At 24.8% G+C, this 20,745-nt stretch overlaps 2 protein-coding genes across 4 annotated transcripts in view; one reads left to right on the plus strand and one right to left on the minus strand.

Moving 5' to 3' along the window:
- Positions 1-4,327, minus strand: part of LOC127291056 (uncharacterized) — a 107,499-nt gene extending 103,172 nt beyond the window's left edge. Inside the window, exons 1-5 of one of the 2 annotated variants that reach the window (XM_051319968.1) lie at positions 4,197-4,327; positions 3,518-3,897; positions 2,903-2,997; positions 2,697-2,797; positions 1,314-1,624 (exon numbers count right to left, since the gene is read on the minus strand). The gene's annotated coding sequence lies outside the window, so the exon portion shown is untranslated. Of the gene's footprint in view, positions 1-1,313; positions 1,625-1,770; positions 1,931-2,696; positions 2,798-2,902; positions 2,998-3,517; positions 3,898-4,196 lie in introns of those variants that run through there. The other variant, XM_051319977.1, reaches the window with a different exon arrangement.
- A 187-nt stretch (positions 4,328-4,514) lies between these two features.
- Positions 4,515-20,745, plus strand: part of LOC127291147 (lethal(3)malignant brain tumor-like protein 3) — a 35,099-nt gene continuing 18,868 nt past the window's right edge. For both annotated transcript variants that reach the window (XM_051320077.1, XM_051320088.1), the window contains exons 1-2: positions 4,515-4,626; positions 5,293-5,397. The gene's annotated coding sequence lies outside the window, so the exon portion shown is untranslated. The remainder of the gene's footprint in view (positions 4,627-5,292; positions 5,398-20,745) is intronic.

A 20,745-nucleotide genomic window follows, 5' to 3' on the forward strand; every position in this document is an offset into this window, starting at 1 on the left:
TCGAAAAAAAAATACGAGACCCTCGAGACTATTCGAAACATTAATATTGAATTTAATAAAAAAAAAATATATATATATATATCTAAAATTTAATACAAAAATGTAGTTTCAGTTTTTAATTTAGAAAAAAAAGAACAAACTATTAATTTGTCACTATTGTAAAATTGATCAAGTATTAAATTTTTGATTCAAAAACGATTATTAATTTTTAATTTAGGTCGTCACTATTCAATCAACAAATTAAACTTGCTCTCTTTTGAAAAATACGTAGAAAAATATTTGTCCGAACGACTATTTGTTAGCGTGTTTATATATCAAATAAATTTTGTTCAATCAAAACAAATATAATTGTTTATTTCAGTTAAACAAATATTGTTTTATATAACTGAAACCGCAATAATATTTATTTTTATATTCTATACTGATAATTTAAATTATTTATTTTTTTATAATATTAAAAAAAAATAGTTGAAGAATCAATTTTTAATTATCAAAAATAATATTGTTTTAATAGAACAAAATTTATTTCAAAAAATTTGTTTCAATGAAACAAAAATTTACTTACAATGAAAAAAGAAATTTATTTGATTCAAAAAATAATAATCGATGACTATTATGAAATAAATATTTTCTTGAACCAAATTATTTTTATTTGAATCAAATAAAAGTGCATTTAATCCAATAATTTCTTTGTTTGAAATAAATACAATTTAGTTGATTCAAATAATAATTATTTTTTATTACTACTAATTATTATTAAATATAATATTAATATAATACTAATATTATTATTATTATATTATTATTATATTAATATTATTATTAACACTTATTATTATCAAATTATTTATGAATATTTCATAAGAGTTAATTAATCAACTGTTTGAATAAAATATATTTTTTTCCAATATAAAACAATTGTTTCAATAAAAAAAAACTTATTTAATACAAAAATATTTGTTTGAATTAAATAAAATTCATAATTAGGGCTTTATTCAATATTTATACGCGACCGTATATTATCATAAATAAATTATATTCGGCATAATTACCGAAAATTTAAATCGAGATTTGTTTCAAGTAAAACACAAAAAAAAAGAATTTCTTTCGTTAAACAAAACAGGAATCATAAAAAAGTCAAATTCTTTCATAAATGAAGATTTGTTCCAGTAAAACAAAAAAAAAGAATTATTTGTTTTCTTAAAAACAAAACAAGTCCTTTTTTTCTTCTTGCATATTCAAAAAAAATTTTCATCTTATTAATGAAGAAACAAAAAATAATAATAAATATCTAAAATAATAAATGTACTCACATTTCACAGGATCGTTGAGGAAGAAATTGACGCATGATAACGAGGAGTAGATCATTAAAAAGTTGGAGCCGTCGATGCATGAACGGTGATTCCAATTCGATCGTTGAACCGCATTTTGTCGTGAGGCGAATATATATCTATATATACTCGTCACGATAGCCGTTAATCCGTCACAGTTGGGATGTGATAAGCGTTTCGTAAACTCTAGTCGACGACTTATGACCCCCTTGGGACAATAAAGGGTCTCTCGAGATCGTTGAATGTGTCATTGAGTAAATTAAACAAAACGATGACAAGAATCCTTTTTTTTTCTGTAATATAAAAACAACAGTGGTAAAGGTCAGCACCAAAAAAAAAAAAAAAAGTTTTGACTTTAAATAGAGAAAAAAAAGAGGCGCCGAGAAATAAGAGAGAAGAGAAAATTGAGCGAAAGAAAGAGAACAGCGCGAGTACGAACAAGAGTTCACGAGCGCGTCTCGTCGCCGCCAATAGAGCGGGAGGCTCTCTATGTTTCGAATAAAAGGGATGCTCCTCTCTCTGTGTGTTGAATAGTGATTCCCAACGATAAGATCCGCGTGCTTTCGCGAACTGACGAGAGCAGCTGGGCGTTAGCCCCTTCAGTACCACGGACTTGAAAGCCGACTATGCGCCCCCCGCATACACATTGAGCGCGCACCATCAATGCGCCACCGACACACATTCAAATCACGTTGCCTCCAATCACGCACACATGCCTCTGAATCACAAATACCGCACGGAAGTTGCACACCTGAAGAGAAAGAGCAAGAGAGAGAGAGAGAGAAAGGGCAATATCGTACGGTGGAATCTTCAACCCCCTTCAAAACGTCCATTATATATCCATTAGATTTAGCCACTGCTTTAATATCAAATAGGGGGACAAGCGATAGATGTGAAAATGGATGTTATCCGGAAATTTGCTCCCATGAAAATGATCTCAAGGGGTCGTTGTAAACCAGTAAAGTTTTCCCGTTCATGTATATAGATGTGTGAAGAGTGTAAATGGAGACGATGTGTGTGAGTTTGAGTTCATGTCCTTTCGTAAAGAGGAGAGAGAGAGAGAGAATTCCCTTGGCCAGTAACGAGGCACTTGTAACGAGCTTGCGTTCATGTTGTTGCTCCTTTCTCCCTCTCTCTACATATATATATACTCTGTCTAATACAATTTCTATATTTTCTCAAAACGTGTAAAACACTCTCCATGACTCTCTATTTCTGAAGCGATACACTCTCTTTATTATATTATTGTTATTATTATAGTTAGTATTATTTTTACTATTATTAGTTTTTTTTATATATATATATATTACAACCCATTCAAAAATTAAATAAAGAAGCAATAAATTTTCTATTGTTTAAACTCACCGAAAAATATTCACAATCCTCAAGGCATTTCCTTTTTTGTTGGATTCAATTTTTGATTATGTAAATCTTCAAGCATCTAATACTCTCCAAAAGCAATAAACCTGCAAGCATAACCATTATTACTGAAATATTATTTTGAAAGTACATTATTAACTTCCATTGTATCTATATATTGTTTGTAATTGTAATAAAATAATAATACTAACTCATCAAAATACTTGAAATATTATTCTTAACCTCCAAAAATGTTTTGTGGTAAATAACATTCTAATTTCCTTAATTCGAAATTTATTCCCATCAGCTGCAAAAAAAAAAAAAAATGATATTTCGTTCAACAATAATTATTCCACAATTATTCAGTTATTAAATATATAATTTTAATGTAAATGACAAAATTATCACAATTTGTCAGTAAAAGATAATTTTTTTTTTCTACAATTATAATATAATTTTGATGATAGCATTGTGGGTTTTGTGATATGACAAGAAACATTATTGTATTGCATTTAACATTGAAGTAAAAAATTAATTTTTTTTATAATAGTCTTTTAGGTTATGTCTACAGTTGGAATTTACTTTTAATTCAGATTATTACTCTTTACTTCTTTTTACCGAAATTGATTATTTTTCTTTATACGATTAACTAAACCTACCGTAAACTAACCACAATTCGATTTGGGTTTCGGTAAGTGCAATCCCGTGCATTGACATTATTGTCAACATTGTAACTATTATCATTATTACGACGGGGTATATACTATAGTTTATTTATTTATTAAAAGTGAAATTTTGACAACATTAGTATTATTATTAGTACTCACCAATAATAATTATAGTCAGAATTGTAGAAAATGTTGGCATTTATTTGTTTTCTTCAACGCAGAATGTAATGGAGGTAAAATTTTTTTCGTGAAGTTTTTCTTTCGTATGAGAGATTCAAGTAAACTGTATAAACTTCCGCCATTTTGTATTTGATAAACATTAGAATTTATGATGAATATTTTTAATGATTTCACAGTTAAAAATTGGAATTTTATATATTAATAATCACTATTTCAAGTTGATATTTTCTTCCATGAATGATACAATGGTAACTGCCAGTCGTCAAGTGATGCGAAGTTAACTGCAGGTTAAGTCGATTTTCGATTGCTTGGATTATTTCTTCCAGCCAATCAAAGAGCTTCTTATCTAGTTCTTTTTTCTACAAGAGAAAGAATAGTAAAAAACGATATAACAAGATTAAATATAATTTAATGTTGTATCTAATTATAATTTCTTATCACTTAATCATTTTAAACTTCTATGATAATTCCTAGCAGGAATATATAGCCTCAGTAATTTATTTTTTATTGTGTATTCATTTAAAGTTAACCAATATTTCTTAATCCTAAATCAAACTAATTTTAATTTACCTATTTAATTAAGTTTATTATATTATACACAGTACCTATATAATAATATGTTTTAAATTAAAAAAATAAAAAAAATTATTCATCTTACTCTATTTAGTAATATTCTTCAATTCTCCTCTTCTACTGCAAAAAAGTGAAGGAAATGATTGCTTGCAATACAAAAAAATCATTGGAAAAAAATTTGTTGAAGCGACACAGATCCTGCCTTGAAGACGTCCAAGATGGAACTGACCGTGCGCGGTGGAGAAATTTTATTTTATACACCGAGCTCTGTCTGCCGCTTGGTCTGCCGTGCGCCGATTGGACCGGGCATTCACTGCGGTTAGCGTTGATTGGCTGACGCTCCTGATGCCAACCCAAGTCTATAAATATGGGTCGTTTTCTCCCACCACTTCAGTGAGCAGTAAACTCTTCAAGACATAAGATCTGCGCTGCTTGAAAAATATTTTTTTTTTAGATTTTGTTTGTGTTGGGACTGAACATTATTGTTTAAAAAAGACATTATGTGATATTTTCAGGTAATAAATCGCATTTCAGGTTATATTACTACAGAAATACTATATAATGCTAGTATTATATATTCCTTTGTACCAGTTAGTAATCATATTTTAATTAAATTAGTTTTTTTTTGTTAGAAATTAAAACTGATAAGGTTTATATTTGTCTATAAAACAAAATTTAGGCAAATACAAAGTAACATTTTACTATTATAGAAAAATTAAAAACTTATATCAGCAGTGCATAACAGTTTTTCGTAATTTCTATATAATTACTAATGTAATTATATTTTTCTAAATTATTTTATTAAAGGAGTGTTTTCTAATTAATTAAATGTGGAGAAAAAATATTTTTCTTTGTAAAAAAAATAATTTAATTTTTTCAATTAAAAATTTTTTATTTCTTTTTTCAGAATTAATTGTTAATATAAGTAATTTTTTGTTTTAATTGTTAAAAGTAATTTTTAAATTATTTTACTACATTGTTTATGTTTATATTTGACAAATAATATAAGATGTTTTCTACAAATGCTCCGGGAGTGCTCTGGAGCATTTTGTAACTGAATGGATCCAATGGAATTAATAGGTGATTGGACAATAAAATGCTCCGGGAGTGTAGAGTGTTCTGGAGCATCTGTAGAAAATACTCAATATCTGTTAGTGTTCCATTAATTTATTCTGTTACAGATATTTTTCAGAGAAGAAGGAAAAGGAAAGAAACTATACACAACTTGTCAAAGGAAATAAATAAGGGAAATATGTTTATAATAATTAGAGGAGTTGGTGTATACTGTAAGTTGAATTCTTTTCTATATAAATAGAAAATTTTAGGTTAGGTCAATTTGACAGAAAACATTTCTGTTTGTGTTTATTTTTGACGTACGAAACTAAATTGAATTCATGAGTTGCTTATTGTGGTTAAAATATGATCGGTTTTAGCCAAAGGCAATTCGTTGGAATGAACAGTTATCTATTTATTTGAAAACAATTTCAAGAATTTTATCTAACTCTAACAGAACATTCCTGAATTTGAATGCAAATGTTATTTCTTTTTTATTTTTTTTTTAAAACAAAATTAGTTGATTTTCCCTTTTATTTACGGTTGTAAATTTTTTTTTTAAGTTTTTAGTAATTTTTGATTAATATAATTATTAATCTAAATTAAATAATTAAAGTATTTAACCATTTAATTCACATAAATAATAATTTGATACAATTAATTGTTGATTAAAATTTTTTTTTTTTATTATTTGAGAGTGACAAAATAGGTTATGTTTTGGAAAATATTCTCGCTCTTATATTTGTTTATTCGATGAATCTGTGAAGATTTGATAACGCATATATGACTTTTCTGCATATGTATTTTATATATTATTTCCAATTCGTCGATTAAAGCTTTCGATATATATGTGTCTGACGAAACAATGATATATTTTTACTTATCAAATATTTACACTCGCGTCTATTCCTTTTCAAATTTTATTTTTATTGATAATATGTGTGTGTGTGTGTGTGTGTGTATAGGTTTATATAAATTCGATAATCTATCGATTTCTCCGCTAGGTTTCCTATTTTCTCCCAAGGCGATTAAAGCCATCTGTGTCGTGAATATAAAACCACTTATCATACATTTACACCTGCATTCATTTAATTTTCAATATAATAATATGTTAATAGTCTCATTTGATTGGGCAAATTTTTTCTATTTTTATTTTTAAATATTATCACTATATAAAACAATTATCATTTCAATTAAATATATTTGAAATAATATTTATTATTTTGATAAATATTTAAATAAAAATTATTAAATTTTTATTTGAATATAATAGAGACTTGTTATTTATTTTTATATTCGTCTGGCTTTTCTACTCTGATATAATCATGTCAGAGTGAAAGTGATAGATTTTTCCGATTCGAAATCTATGGACAAATTTTGTTTGTGCTTTTATCTAAAAAAAAAAAAAAAAACTCGCAATTTATAACAATCCATCATTTTTATCAAATTATATAAAACCTTCTCCTTCTTCTTTTTTTTGGGTATAAAAAAGTTTTCGTTAAATTCTTCTTGTTTTTCATTTTTTGAAAAACTTGTCTTTCAGTCGCAGGTTGTAAGTGATGTATTGACCTGCGCTATTTGAAGCGCATCATTTTTTTCATTTAAAAAAGAGGTATATGTTTTTTTTTTCGTCCCGTAGCAAGGGAAGAAATTTTATGAAGTAGCTACATGGTGCAACGGCTGCAATTGAAACCGGAAAAGTATATAAGACGAGACGCAGCAAAAGTTAACCTAGCTTTTTTTTGTATATGTCTGTGTGTGTGTATGTGAAGTGAAGAGGAGGTAAAAAAAAACATCTTCGACTTGTGATTTGAGTTTCACTTACTTCCTTGGACTTCAGATTGAAGGTATAAAATTTAGTGGAAATTTTTTTTCCCCTTTTTTTTGGTACGATCTTCTTAAAGATTTGTAACATCCCGTATATTTGTCATCGTTTCCTCTACCATTTTATATAGATTTTTTTTTTCCCCCTACTTTTCTATAAATTGAAGGTGGAAAATCGAGTTTAAAAAAATATATCTTCTTTTATGATTATTTTATTCTATTATCATTTTATAGGATTATTTATTTATTTTTGTTATTTTATAGTATTGTTTATTTTGTTATTTAATAGGATTTTTTTTTATATTTGACATTTTATCTTTATTTTATTCAAATTTTGTTTTCCTTTTTTTTTCGCTTCTTATATTTAGTTTTCCACTCGTGTTTTCTTTTATATTTATTGTTTCCTTTCACTCAGATATTCTTTTATATTTATTTCTTATTTTTCACTTATTCATATTTTTATTTGCGTGTTTTATTCACATATATATAAAAGCTGCACAAATCCATAGTGAGAGAAAGAGAGAGAGAGAGAGAGAGGGGGGGGGGAGAAAGAGAAGTGATGTAGGAATTTAATCAAGTAGAAAATCCCGATTGTGGTCAGACGTAATAGGAAATGAAAGATGTTGACAAGTATAGTTAATGCCGTTATACGGGCGTTGGGACATAAATGTCGATCCATCAATAAAAGAATTATATAATACGCGAATAATCGCAGAAAAGTACGTGGAATAAATATCATATAAATTTTATATTTAATCGAATATAAATTTATATTACATGATGCATATATACAATTAATTAAATTTATCTGTTTAATATATATAATACAATTTTGAATTATTTATATTGTTTTATATTTCACAAAAAAAAAATGCGATTTAGAGTGTAAAATATTTATGGTGAAATATACGTATATAAATAATGTTTTGGAGGTGGAAGGGTATGCGAATAAAAAAGGGGAAAAAACATACGTATAGGAAAATGGAGCACAATAAATAAGATTAGGAAGACGCTAGTAGAAAAGTCCATATGTGGTCAGACAATCGACTTAGAGGCACAAGCACATTTTTACTAAGAATAAGTGGAAATGTCAATATCCACTCAGACATTTATTGATAAAATACAGCCACGTGTTCAAAAAATAAAAGCACCCTTTTTTATTAAATATATATTCTTTTCTATATATTTTACCTTTATTTATAATTTTTTTAAATTTATTTTGAATATAAAATTATAAAAATAAAATATTATTATAGTATTTTCAAAAATAACGGCATTTTTAGGAGTTTAAATAAAATTTTTTATTTTCCCGCTTTTAAAATTTTGAATGAGATAAATATAATATCAATATAAAGTGAAAAAGTCAATATAACGTCGTCGACATTTGCATACATAGAGATAAAAGTTTAATAGACGTGTATTAGAGTTCTGCGAATATATATATATATATATATATATATAAGTAGAAATGCGCGAGTTTAATCAGACATGCAGGCATAGAAAGGTAAATATCACGAGTAAGTAGTAAGCTCAGAATATGGTCAGACTTTAGAAATGCAGACGTATAATGAAAGGAACGTGAATAAGGGAAAAAGCCCGTGAATGGTCAGACGAGCAATCCAATTAATTTAAAATGAATTTAAGCCCGTAAAACAATGGTTTATATATATATATATATATATGCTCAGGCTGAGGAACATTGAAATCACAGAAAATTATAATAAACACGATTATATTTTCTATAGATATTAATATTTAAATTAGAAAATTAAATTTTAATTAAAATTTTAATAAACAACTACAATTTTTAAAAATTTTATAAACACGATAATATTTTTATATACCTAGATATTAATATTTAAATTAGAAAATGAAATTTTAATAAATAATTACCTAAAATTTAAAAAATTTTAATAAACATTAAGAGAAATAGAATAAAAATAAATAATAATAATAATAATAAATTCTAATATCACTCTATAGAAATTTTATTGTATTCAATTTATATAAATAAATTAAATTATAATTAAAATTTTAGAAAAATTAAATTTTAATAAAAATTTTGAAATAATTTAAATCTGATTGGAATTAAAAAAAAAAACTATAATTTTCCGTGAAATTTTTCTTTTTTAATTCATGCGGAAAAAATTAAATAAATGTGTGTGTATTTCGAGCAAAATGAGTATGTCCCTAACACTATGCAAAGCAAATCTGGAGAGTCATTAAATTAATAGTAATCACACATAACCAGGATCCTCGAAGGACATTAAGTTCACTAGTCCTAAACTGCAATAGTCATCAAATTCATGGAAATCATGCATTCAACTATAAACCAAGGGGTGATAATCCATTTTAGATAGTCTATTAATTCTCACGAATTTTCTTGAGAGAGATTATCATATTTGCAGAAAAAGATTTTAATATTTCGTTTATATAATTCTCAAAACAAATATATATATATATATATATATATATATATATATATATATATATATATATATATATATATATATGAAATTACTCAGAAATTAAACTATAAATATAGAACTTATTAAATAAATTAATTAATAGACAATTTAAAAAAAAACCTTGTAGAATAAATAATAATTTAAAAATAGAAAAGAACTTGCGTTCATTATAAAAAGAAAAAAAAATATGACAATTTATTCCAACTAAAATATAAGCTGTATTACGTAGTTATATACCGTGGAGGGGGGGGGGGGGAATAGAAAAATATATTACTAAGGATTGAAAAAGAAGTTATACAAAAGTTTTAATGCCTATTTTCTTCTGGAGAGTTTAGTTTTTATATCATTAAAAGTTTTGCCTTCTGAATAATTCTTTTCAATTTTCTTACATATATATATATATCTAATTTACACTTGTTCAGCATTACAGAAAAATAATTCAATACTTTTTATTATATTCTGATTCAGAACTTTTATTATTATAATTATTATTTATATATGAAAATCAGTATAATACACTGAAAAAATAAAATTTATTTGATTCTAATAATCGATTATTTAAATGAAATATTTTTTTTATATTGTAGATAGCATTTAATTCAATTTGCGGTAATTATATTTTCTGTAAATGTGAAAAAAAAATTTCTTACCGCAAAAATTTGTTTGATGAATGAATTTTGAAGTGAATACTTTTTTTTATAGATAGATTTTGTTTACACCAGGTAGAATATATGTGTGTATGTTGTGGTAATATGTGTATATTTTTATTGTTTTCACACTGCACAGGCGTTGGTTGAAATGAAAATCGACACAACTTTTAATACCTCAAATACGTTCGTAACAAAATATTAAAAAGAAAAAAGAAAACCCTACAGCTTTTTTATTCCATCAAAAAATAAACTAAACATAAATTCTTCTATACATACATATATTTCTATAACTCATTTTTTGTAAATTATATAAATAATATAAATATAAATAATTTTTTAATAATAAGAATTAATTACATAAATTAATAATAATAATAACAATTTTTATTAAAAAATTTCTATAAATTATTTTTTAATTTATTAAATTTATTAATTTGCTTATTATTATTATTTATTATTATATTATTATTAAATATATTTTTTAAAAAAATTGGTTCTAATGGAATATATATATATATATATATTTGCGGAGAACGTTAGATGAATTTTTCTTATATTTGAAGTGAGCGCTATGAGCATATAAATAAGAGAAATCAATTGATAGAAAAATTGTAATTGAAGAAGCGCAGTAACTCCTCTAACGATGTCTGTATTTCGTGATATACGTGCAGTAAAGCTTTAACTAAGTTCCAACGATGACAGAATAAATTTCCAGTTTCCCGCCTACTCCTGTACATTCATATAATTCTCTATATGTCCTTCACCCCGTTCCCCTCCTCTAATTCTGTTTCTCTTTCTTTTAAAACTTCCTTTTTCTCCTCTCTTTCTCCTTTTTATCTCCACGCACTTAAAAAACGGTACTTTAATTCGAAATTTAATAATTAAAAAAAAGTCACTATAAAAATTATTATTATATAAATTATAAAAATATATACAATATGAAAAAAAAAATTTATTTGATTCAAATAATCGGCTACTTTACTAGTATCAAATAAATATTTATTTATATTAAATAATTATTATATTTGAATCAATTAAATTTTTTTTTTTTTATTTATTTATTTGTACCAAAGAAATTTTATTTGTTTCAAATAAAATTATTGGTTTAAATACAGTTTATTATATTTAAATAAAATATTATTTGATTCAAGTAAATGTTTATTTGATATTTTGAACTGATTATTTGAATCAAATAATTTTTTTCACTAATTTTGAAAGATTTTCTTAATTTTTTTTTAATGAAAGCAAAAAAAAAAAAAAGAATGGTGACTTATTTCTTTAGAATTTATATGTAAGGGGGAAAATTTTACGAAATAGATTTCCAATAAAATCGGGTTTGGTGATGTTAAACACGTAATAGATAAAGGAGGAATGTTTCATCTTGGTTGAATAGAGATTTCGAGGCTGATGCTCATATCCTTACATAGCTTGTTTCATATAGATGTATATATATATATATATATATATATATATATATATATATATATATGTTTCATGTTTACGTCGTAGGGAAAATTGTATCTAAAAAGTGTTGGGAAATCAAGTAAAGTGGTTATTTATTGTTATTCACGTTCCTTTGGTTAATCTTGTTCAATATATATAAACAGAACGTCCATTTATTTTCATTTTCTCCTCGCTGTACTATACTATATATGGGCAAGACCTAGAGAGACGTTCGTTCTTTCCTTGATTCGTAGAGAACTCTATGCTATATACTAACGAGGGTTTCTAATTCGACGAGGAGGATGTGTGTACAAAGTTTTGTCCAAAGGAATATATATATATATATTTCCCAGTAACTGTGCAAAGTCAAATTTGAATAACAAATTAAAAAAGTTTTTCCTTCAGAAAATACATTAATAAAGATATATGCAAGTAGTAGTAAAATCAGTCCATGATTTATATGTGAATTTCTTTTAGAAACTAAAAAAATTTATTTGATTCAAATAATTACTTAACTATTATCAAATAAATATATTTCCTTGAACCAAATAATTTTTATTTGATTTTGTTTTTGTTTCAAGTAAACAATTTATTTGATAATAGTCAACTAATTATTTGAATCAAATAATTTTGTTTTCAGTGTACGTTTTTTTTTTTGAGAATTTTTATTCTTTTTTTTAAATTTTATTTTTTGATAATTAAAAGAACTCTCAATTTGAGAGGAAGTAGAAATATTTTTAAAAAAAGGAGAATTAAAAAAGAAATGTGAAATTAAAATTCAAAATTCTATATATTTGTCGCGCGTATTTTTTTTTTGTCGCGTTTGTTTATGGGATTTCGTTACTAGGCAATTAAAAATCACTTTACGTCACTTCATACACAGATAGTATTTGTCGAGTTTTTTCTCATAAATCTGCCATACTCCGCACTATACTAGGTAACAATGCGGACACACCATTTTTCATTTCACCGTCAAACTTGTAGTTTTCATCGCTTTCTGAGTATTAAGCAATTTTCAATGAATCGCTTTCACGAACATTATCCCCAACGGACTTTGAATAGACGATCAATGCGCGGAAAGTTATATAGGAAAATCAAATTTCATATATAGGGAGGTTTATATATGAAACTTTGCAAAATCAAAATTTTATAGTTTATCATATTTTTTTTTATTTTCATATATAATAAATTTTCTAAAAGAAAAATTTTTAAATATCTGTTTTTTTTTAAATAAAAAAAAAGAAAACAATTTTCATCATCAAGAGGATTTTGTTTCTCTTTTTTTTTCAAAAAAAAAACATGGTATGTAAATTGATGTCAAAAACTATTTGAAAAGCCGCCAAATTCCATGTGGAATTGAGAGGCGATTTGAAAGTTTTACGACAACTCTATAAAAATATATTGCGTGGAAAGAGAAAAGTGTAGTTTTCTTTAAAATCGACAATGATTCTTTGACAATTATTTCATACATATATACATATACAGGGAAATTTTTTATTGGAACCAAAATGTATATATATATAGTTCAATTAAATAAAAATATATTTCTCCCAGAACTATATAAATATTTATTTGTTTTAAATATTTATATATAAAAATGTTTGTTACAAAATAAAAATTGTGTACGCCACAAAAATAAAGTTTTATTTGCGGCTTGAGGAAAATTTTTATTTGTACCAAATAAAATTTATTTGTAACTAATAAATATTTATTTTGCTCCTCTGAGAGACAAACATATTTTTTCTCTAAAAAATTTAATAATAATAATAATAATAATAATAATAATACTCAAAAAAATTACTTAATTCAATTAAAATTTATATTTGATTCAAGTATAAATATTTATTTGATAATAATCAAGTTAATTGATTATTTGAATTAAATAAATTTTTTTCACTATTCGTTATTATTATAGTTTTTTTTATTATAGTTTTTTTACGCGTTAGTATATATAGTATAAAAATTCGTCAAAACTTTTAATGGAGTTTATTTTCTACTTGTGAAAACTTGTCTGACAATGCACGGACTTTTCTACTTATTCACACGGTTTTCCCTCGCAAGTTGACGCTAGAATAATTACAACTGTCTGACTATATATTGATGTTCCCACTTGAAACCAAACATATCAAATATCTACGAGAAAAAAATTTCTAAATAAAATCGATTTTTTTTCTATTATATTTGAATCAGACAAAAAAATTACCTAATTTTTATATTTTGATATTAATTTTAAAAAAAAAGTTAATTTATTTTTAAATATATTGCATATTTTTTCTCTGCATATCAAATTAGTGTAACGTTGTAAAAAAAAGAAAATTACATTTTTCCACCCTCTATAAAAATTGGATTATAAAAGTCTCATATTTTTAATTTGCTTTTTTCTTTAGTTTACTTAGAGGGAGAGATTGTGATTTTTATTTCCAGTAAATTTAGTTTCATATAATTTCTTGTAAAAAGTAAAATTGAATAATTTACGAATATGAGATTAATTTTTGTATACACTATTACATGTATATTTATATTTTTTTTTGCGGGTTAAAGTAAGCATATAAATGTGGGCTTTTTTTTTCTTTCTAAAAAAGAAATGAATCAACATAGAGCATGGCGGAAAAATGTACTCTTCAAAAAAAAAAAAAAAAAAAAAAAAATGCACGACACAAATTTTGCGCAGACAGAAAACAAATTTTTATTCACAAGAAACCAGAGTGTCTGTTTAAATTTTTGCATTTTTATCCAACTAGAAATGTCATACATGCGATAAAGAAAGACAATTATATAAATCTTCTCGCATATTACAAACTTATAAATAATAATAATAAAAAAATACTATACCGAAAGAATTTTAAAAAAAATAGAAATTATATATTCTCTTTTGAAAACAGTTTTTTTTTTTAGTTTGATTCAAATATGAATATCAAAACATTTTTTACTATCCTATAAAATAAAATCTCGTTAATAATAATAATAAAGGAATGCAAAATCAATATTTCCGAAAAAGAAAAAAAATATAGAGAATAATAGTTTGGAGGCAAAAGATTTTTATGACAAAGTATTTTTGTACGTACCGTATTGATTCATATTTTATGAATATTTTTTAATTAAGAAAAATATTTTATTGTAGATATTTGATTGTTTTGGTAATATAAATAAATAATTACAAATGAAATATTTATTTGAAATTTTAGATTTTTTTTTTAATTTTATCATTATAGGAAAACTTTTCGCTCTCACATATAGCGTATGTAAGGGGATGGGAGGGGGGTTATTTTGAAACGAAAGTTAACTACATTGCAAGATTTATTAACGGCTTTTCGTGCGACCTTTGAAATTTTTTTTTTATATATATTTATATACAAATGAATATTCCACCATCGCAGTATATGTAAGGGTGACGTTCATCGAAATGGAAAATTGAGCTTGGGTATATATATATATATATTTGCAAAAAGCAAAATTTTCTCTTCAATGTTTTCTTTTTTTGTTTTTCTTCTTATGCGCACAATATATATATAGAGAGATAGGAATTGGACTTTTCTAGTGGTTTTCTGCTCGAAGAAATTGTGTTTTAACCGTCTGTCACAAATTAAAATTTTCGTGTGAAGAAATCCGTTCTTTATTGTACATAAGACTTTTTTTTTTGTTAAATTTTATTTTTAAAAACATATAAATTTTTCAAGTCCCGGTTTTTTTTTGAATTTATAACTATTATTAGTAAAACTAAATTTCAGTCAGAGAAAATATTTCATATAAATAAAATATGGAATTTTATTTTTTTTTTTCTATATTTTATTTGAGTGTGCTTTTAGGATTAGTAAAGGTTATTTTTTTTATAAATAAATAAAAATAATTTTAGGTTAAAATAGGAAATAAATTTATAATTAGTAAAACTATTGTCTAGATACGAAACGTAATTTTTTTTTTTATATTTATTTATTTATACAATAGATTGAGAGAAGTGGAAAAAATACTAAGGGAATGTTTAGAGAAGTAAATAATGAATCAAGGTATCATTAGTTTGATGTTTTCCGAGAGTAAGATCATTTCTAGTCTTGTTCCAACTCTGTTTTGAAACAAAGCACCTTCATTAGCTGCTTCTCGACATATCCAATCTGAGTTGGTTGTTTTGAAACAAAGCATCACATGTTAACAATGTGCTACTAAACAGTATACCACTAAAAGCTGTCCAGAGGTATAATAAGATAATGTTAGAAGTTACAATTATTACATCCCACAAATCTTATACATATCTTATTTCAAATTTTACTAATTATAAACATTTTTTTCCATTTTTATTTTTTTCAACTAATTATTATTCGTTTAATTAGTTCATATATTGCAAAAGTTTATGAAAATAATATATTTTTTATATAAACATACGTACAAAAATACGTATTCACTTAAATAAGATTTTTTTTAAAACTGTAAAATAATTCTGAATCGACGGTATATATGATAATGGGAGTTTTTTTTTGCTTTTTATATAACACAAAAGTCGCGTTGAAATCCCTTATCGTTTGTAATATTGTTGGGGTGATCAAGACCTACTCTCATTTACCCGTGAAATATGTAGGCATCTTGCGGGAATGCAATCTCCCTTATACCAAAGTTCCCGTTAGAAGAAATTACTTTGAAAACACCGAATTACAAAAGTTGTACCCACCAAGAACTAAAAAGTTGGTTGCTGGCTCTTTTTAAACTGGAAAGGTTCGGTTCACTATATGAGAAAGCTTCCGTGGAAAATTGCTGTTATATAGGTGAGAGAGTGAGAGAGAAAAAGATAGAGAGTAGGAGTAAGGGGGTTAAAAAACATTTGTAAACTTGTTATATTATATTTACCGCAAGAACAAAACAAAATTCATTTACCGCATCTGTCCAAAAAAAAAAATTAATTTTTTTTCTAATTTTAACTTTTTTGTTATTAAAAACGTGCTTATGTATAAATAATTCTCATGTAATTAATATAAAATATGGAGAAGGAATTATTAAATTTTATAATCGGATTGTTAATTTAAAATTAAAACGTTTGTCGTGAAAATACATTTTCTCAATTTCGAATTTGTTAGACAAACAAAAACTTTTGTTGTATAACAACAAACGAAATTTTGAAATAAAATTTATTTGATTCAAATAATCACAATTACTTGATTATTAACAAATAAATATTTCTTTGAAACAAATAATTTTTATTTGAATTAATTCAATTTTTTTATCTTTGAAATAAAGAAATTATATTAGTTTATAAATACAATTTATTTGATTGAATTAAAAATTATTTGATATAAAAATTATTTAATATAAATAAAAATTATTTGATAAATATATATATATATATATATATATATTTGATAATAGTAAATTACGATTATTTGACTCGAATAATTTTTTTTCAATTTATTAACAATCCGCGTTTGTTAAAAAATTTAATTTCTGTAAAATTACAATTTTATTTCTGTATTAAATGAATATTGTTTAAAATTAAAAATTTTAAATTAAAGAAGTTAAATTATTCATTTATATTTGACAAATGAGGGTATTCATTAGTGTTAAAATTCTAGAATCAGAAAATTAATATACCTTAATATGACGTTTGCGATTTTAGTTATGAGATGTTGAAATATCAAAGGAAAAGTGATATTTGCTTTTTAACTTTAATGAAAAATATGCATATAATATTATTCATATAGTTTTTTAATTTTTTCATAAAAAATTACTTTTTAAATAAAAAAAAATATAATAACAAAATTCGATTTTCTTAATTTTAATATTTTTCGAATTATTTATTAATTTTTTTTTTTTTTTTTGAAATATTTTTTCTACAAAATTATACGAATAGTATTATACAAATAATAATCATAATTTTACGCCGTGAATTTTAATAACATTACCGATAGAATTTCATTATATATTTAGTTTATGCCTTGACAAGCGTTTATAATATAATGAAGAGATATTTTTGAAATACCAGTACCGGGTGAGAGGAAATTCATAAATACTCATTGTATAAAATTTGTTGTCAAAGGAAAAATGTTGTTTAATTTTATGGCAAACAATATTTTCAAATATAGCATCTTCAATTTGGAAAAAAAAATCAGAATTATGTGCCAATTAAAAATTTTTTTATATACGAAAGTGAAAAAAGTGCTAGTCAGTGAGAAAAAAAAAAGTTTAAAACAACTAAATTATGGTTGTATCAACCAAAAGTTTATTTAGCTCAATCAAATTCTTTCTCTGGAAAAATATATTAAAATACTATTTTTTGCAAAAATTTTTTAATTGGAAAATAATTGAGGTAAATTATAATCGATCTAAAGTATAAATTCGCAAGTGTTTTAGTATAGTATAGTGTTTTAGTATATAATATATGGGTATAATTTTCATTAGAATTATACAGTTACTTGATTCCATACACTTCTGTATGTTGGAAAAGGAGATTAAAGCAACGGTTGCTAAGCATATAGTGAAGGTTGCGGGTTTTCTGGGTCTCGTTTTAGTCCCCTAAGAATCAACCGTATGCAAATTGTAGGGAATTAAGCTTCGACTCCTCTGCCATGTGTATGTGATCGCCTGTTGCTGGTTTTCCCAAGCAAATTAGTCGAGAATACCAGCAGCTGACGATATATAGCAATGCACCAAAATGAAGTCCGTTTGTTGTGCTTTACGTATTTAGACCTTTAACCCATGTTCCCTTCCATTTTAACAACGCTTGCGGTTTACTCAGTTGGCTGACCAAAATCGACTAAAACACTACTACTCACCACTCCTTTATGACTTTCCCTCTATATTTCCTTCATCTAACACTTTATCAATATTTACTATATATTATTATTGTACACTGTCAAAAACAATACATTCCGATCAATTTATTTCATCCATTTTTCTGCTTTCTTTTTATCAGAGAAAATTTTAAACCTAACAATTTAATTAACCTATTTTTTTTTTTAAATTAAAATATTTAGTTAATTCAAATAAAAATTTGCTTCATTCAAATCAAAAATATCTGAATAATTTATAGTTGATTTAAACAAAATTTGGTTGTTTCAAATAGATTTTTCTGCTGCATATATAATTTAAGAAAAAGAAAGTATAATAAAAATTTATAACTATAATTCTGATTTCGCGACTTGTTAATAAAATCGAGAAAATCTCGAAATCAATTTCCCGGAAATTTCGTGTCTTGTAAAATTTTTCTTGATTTCCAAGTACATATATATTCTATACTATATATAAAATTAAAGGATAGAAGTTCTCGTGAAATTACCTCACAGTGAACATTTCCCAACTCTAAATTTTCAACTCCAAACTCTAACCGCATATATATCCGTAAAATAGTTTTCTCAACAAATTTCTGTGTATCAAATAGAATTATACGAGAGTATAAAATATATATATATACAATTCTCATTTTAAAGAATGAACGAAAAAGAAATATTTTTCTATTGATATAAAAATATTATCTATCTATAAAGATTTTTGTCCCGTTTAATCCTCTTGATGTAACTTTTAATAAGTTTCAACAATATATATATATATAATATCGAAGAGTCTTTTCATTGTAGGAATAAAAGATGTGTATACTTATATATACTCCTTTAAGAGAATTTTTTTTGCCATTTATTTTTTTTTTCCAATAAAAAAATATATATATAAAAATAATAAGCAATGAGGATAATAATTTTTCAAGAAAAATGTTATATATATTGAGAGAGAGAGAGAGCGCAAGGATTTCAATTTTCAACAACATTCACGATCAAATTAGATATATCTTGAAAGGTAAAGAAAAATCTGATGAAAATCAATGTCGTTCTTGTGTTTTCTTTAGAAAATAATATAGAATCTCTGGGTATTCGTATAAAGTATACGCGATTACAAAAGAGGCGATTCTTTGTACATTCTTTTGTACATATATATATATTGTTTGTGCGTATTTGAAATAAATTGAAATAAGATAATACGAGAATATATATATATATATATATATATATATATATATATATATACTTCGAGACCGTAAAGGAAACATTAAAAAAAAAACTTCAACTAAATTTTTCTTTGTTTTTTATTATCAATAACGGATCATTTTCAATTAGAAAAGAATTATTTTGAAAACTGAAATACTGATTTTTTGTTTTCTTTATTACTGCAAATTTTTGGTTTAAATAATTTTTTTTATATAATTCCTTTGTTTTGAATTATGAAAATATGTTTGCAAATAAAAAAAATAATTCATCTCTCAAAGTATATATATATATATATATATAAGACTTTAGTGAGCTAAAAGTTCAGCGGTGCGTTGTCTTTAAAATTCCACACAGTTAATTTCTACGCCGTTGAATTCTGTACAAATTTGTTAAATCGTGCGAAATTTAAGAGCATAAAATAAGATATTAACTTCTGTTAAATTTCACAGTAACAGAATTAAGTTATTTAGTTATCGCCAAGGATTAGCAAGCTCATTCTCTTTTTTTTAAGCGCAATAAAAAATTAGCTTTATACAAAATTATCAAATAATTTTTATTTGAATTAAATAAATTTGAACCAATAATTTCTTGTATTTAAAACAAATACGATTTATAATTGATTTATAATAATATTTATTTGATACAAATGAATTATTTGATACAAAGAAATATTTATTTAATATAGAAATAAATTTTCGGTATAAGTTGTACTTGTTCTGTTTTTATATGAAGACCTATATAATATCGTTATCATTTCTAGTTTCTACGTATATATATATAAAGGTTCTTTCTTGCGGCATTGCAAAGTACATACACATTACTTTTGCCTTTTCGTACGCGCAATACCTACGCTCCTGGCTTATGCAAAATCTAAAATTTGTATTCGACGGAAGGTCCCGGAGCGCTTCACTTTGGCTTTGCCTGCAAATGGTCCATACCCAACATCCCCGGTCCAGCTTTTCGCCTCATGAATTCTAGAAGACGAGAAGCGAGCTGCAAGAGACTGCGCTTCTGTGCATATAGGAGAAACGACGAGCCATTTATCGTCATTTTCTTTTTTTTTTTTTTTTTTTTTTTTTTTTTTTTTTTTTTTTGACGAAAGATAGTTATCGCAAAAATTTTCTTCTATAATCAACTTCCCCCTCCCCCCCCTCTCTCTCTTTTTGTCGCCTCCTACCTTTGTTTCTATTATAGTTTTTTTTTAGTAAACTACTTTTTTGTTACCAATTGCATAGGGA

The sequence above is a fragment of the Leptopilina boulardi genome, unplaced genomic scaffold (assembly GCF_019393585.1).
Source record: "Leptopilina boulardi isolate dan_hultmark-lab unplaced genomic scaffold, ZJU_Lbou_2.1 LbouV2_1, whole genome shotgun sequence".
In the NCBI taxonomy this organism is placed as follows: domain Eukaryota; kingdom Metazoa; phylum Arthropoda; class Insecta; order Hymenoptera; family Figitidae; genus Leptopilina; species Leptopilina boulardi.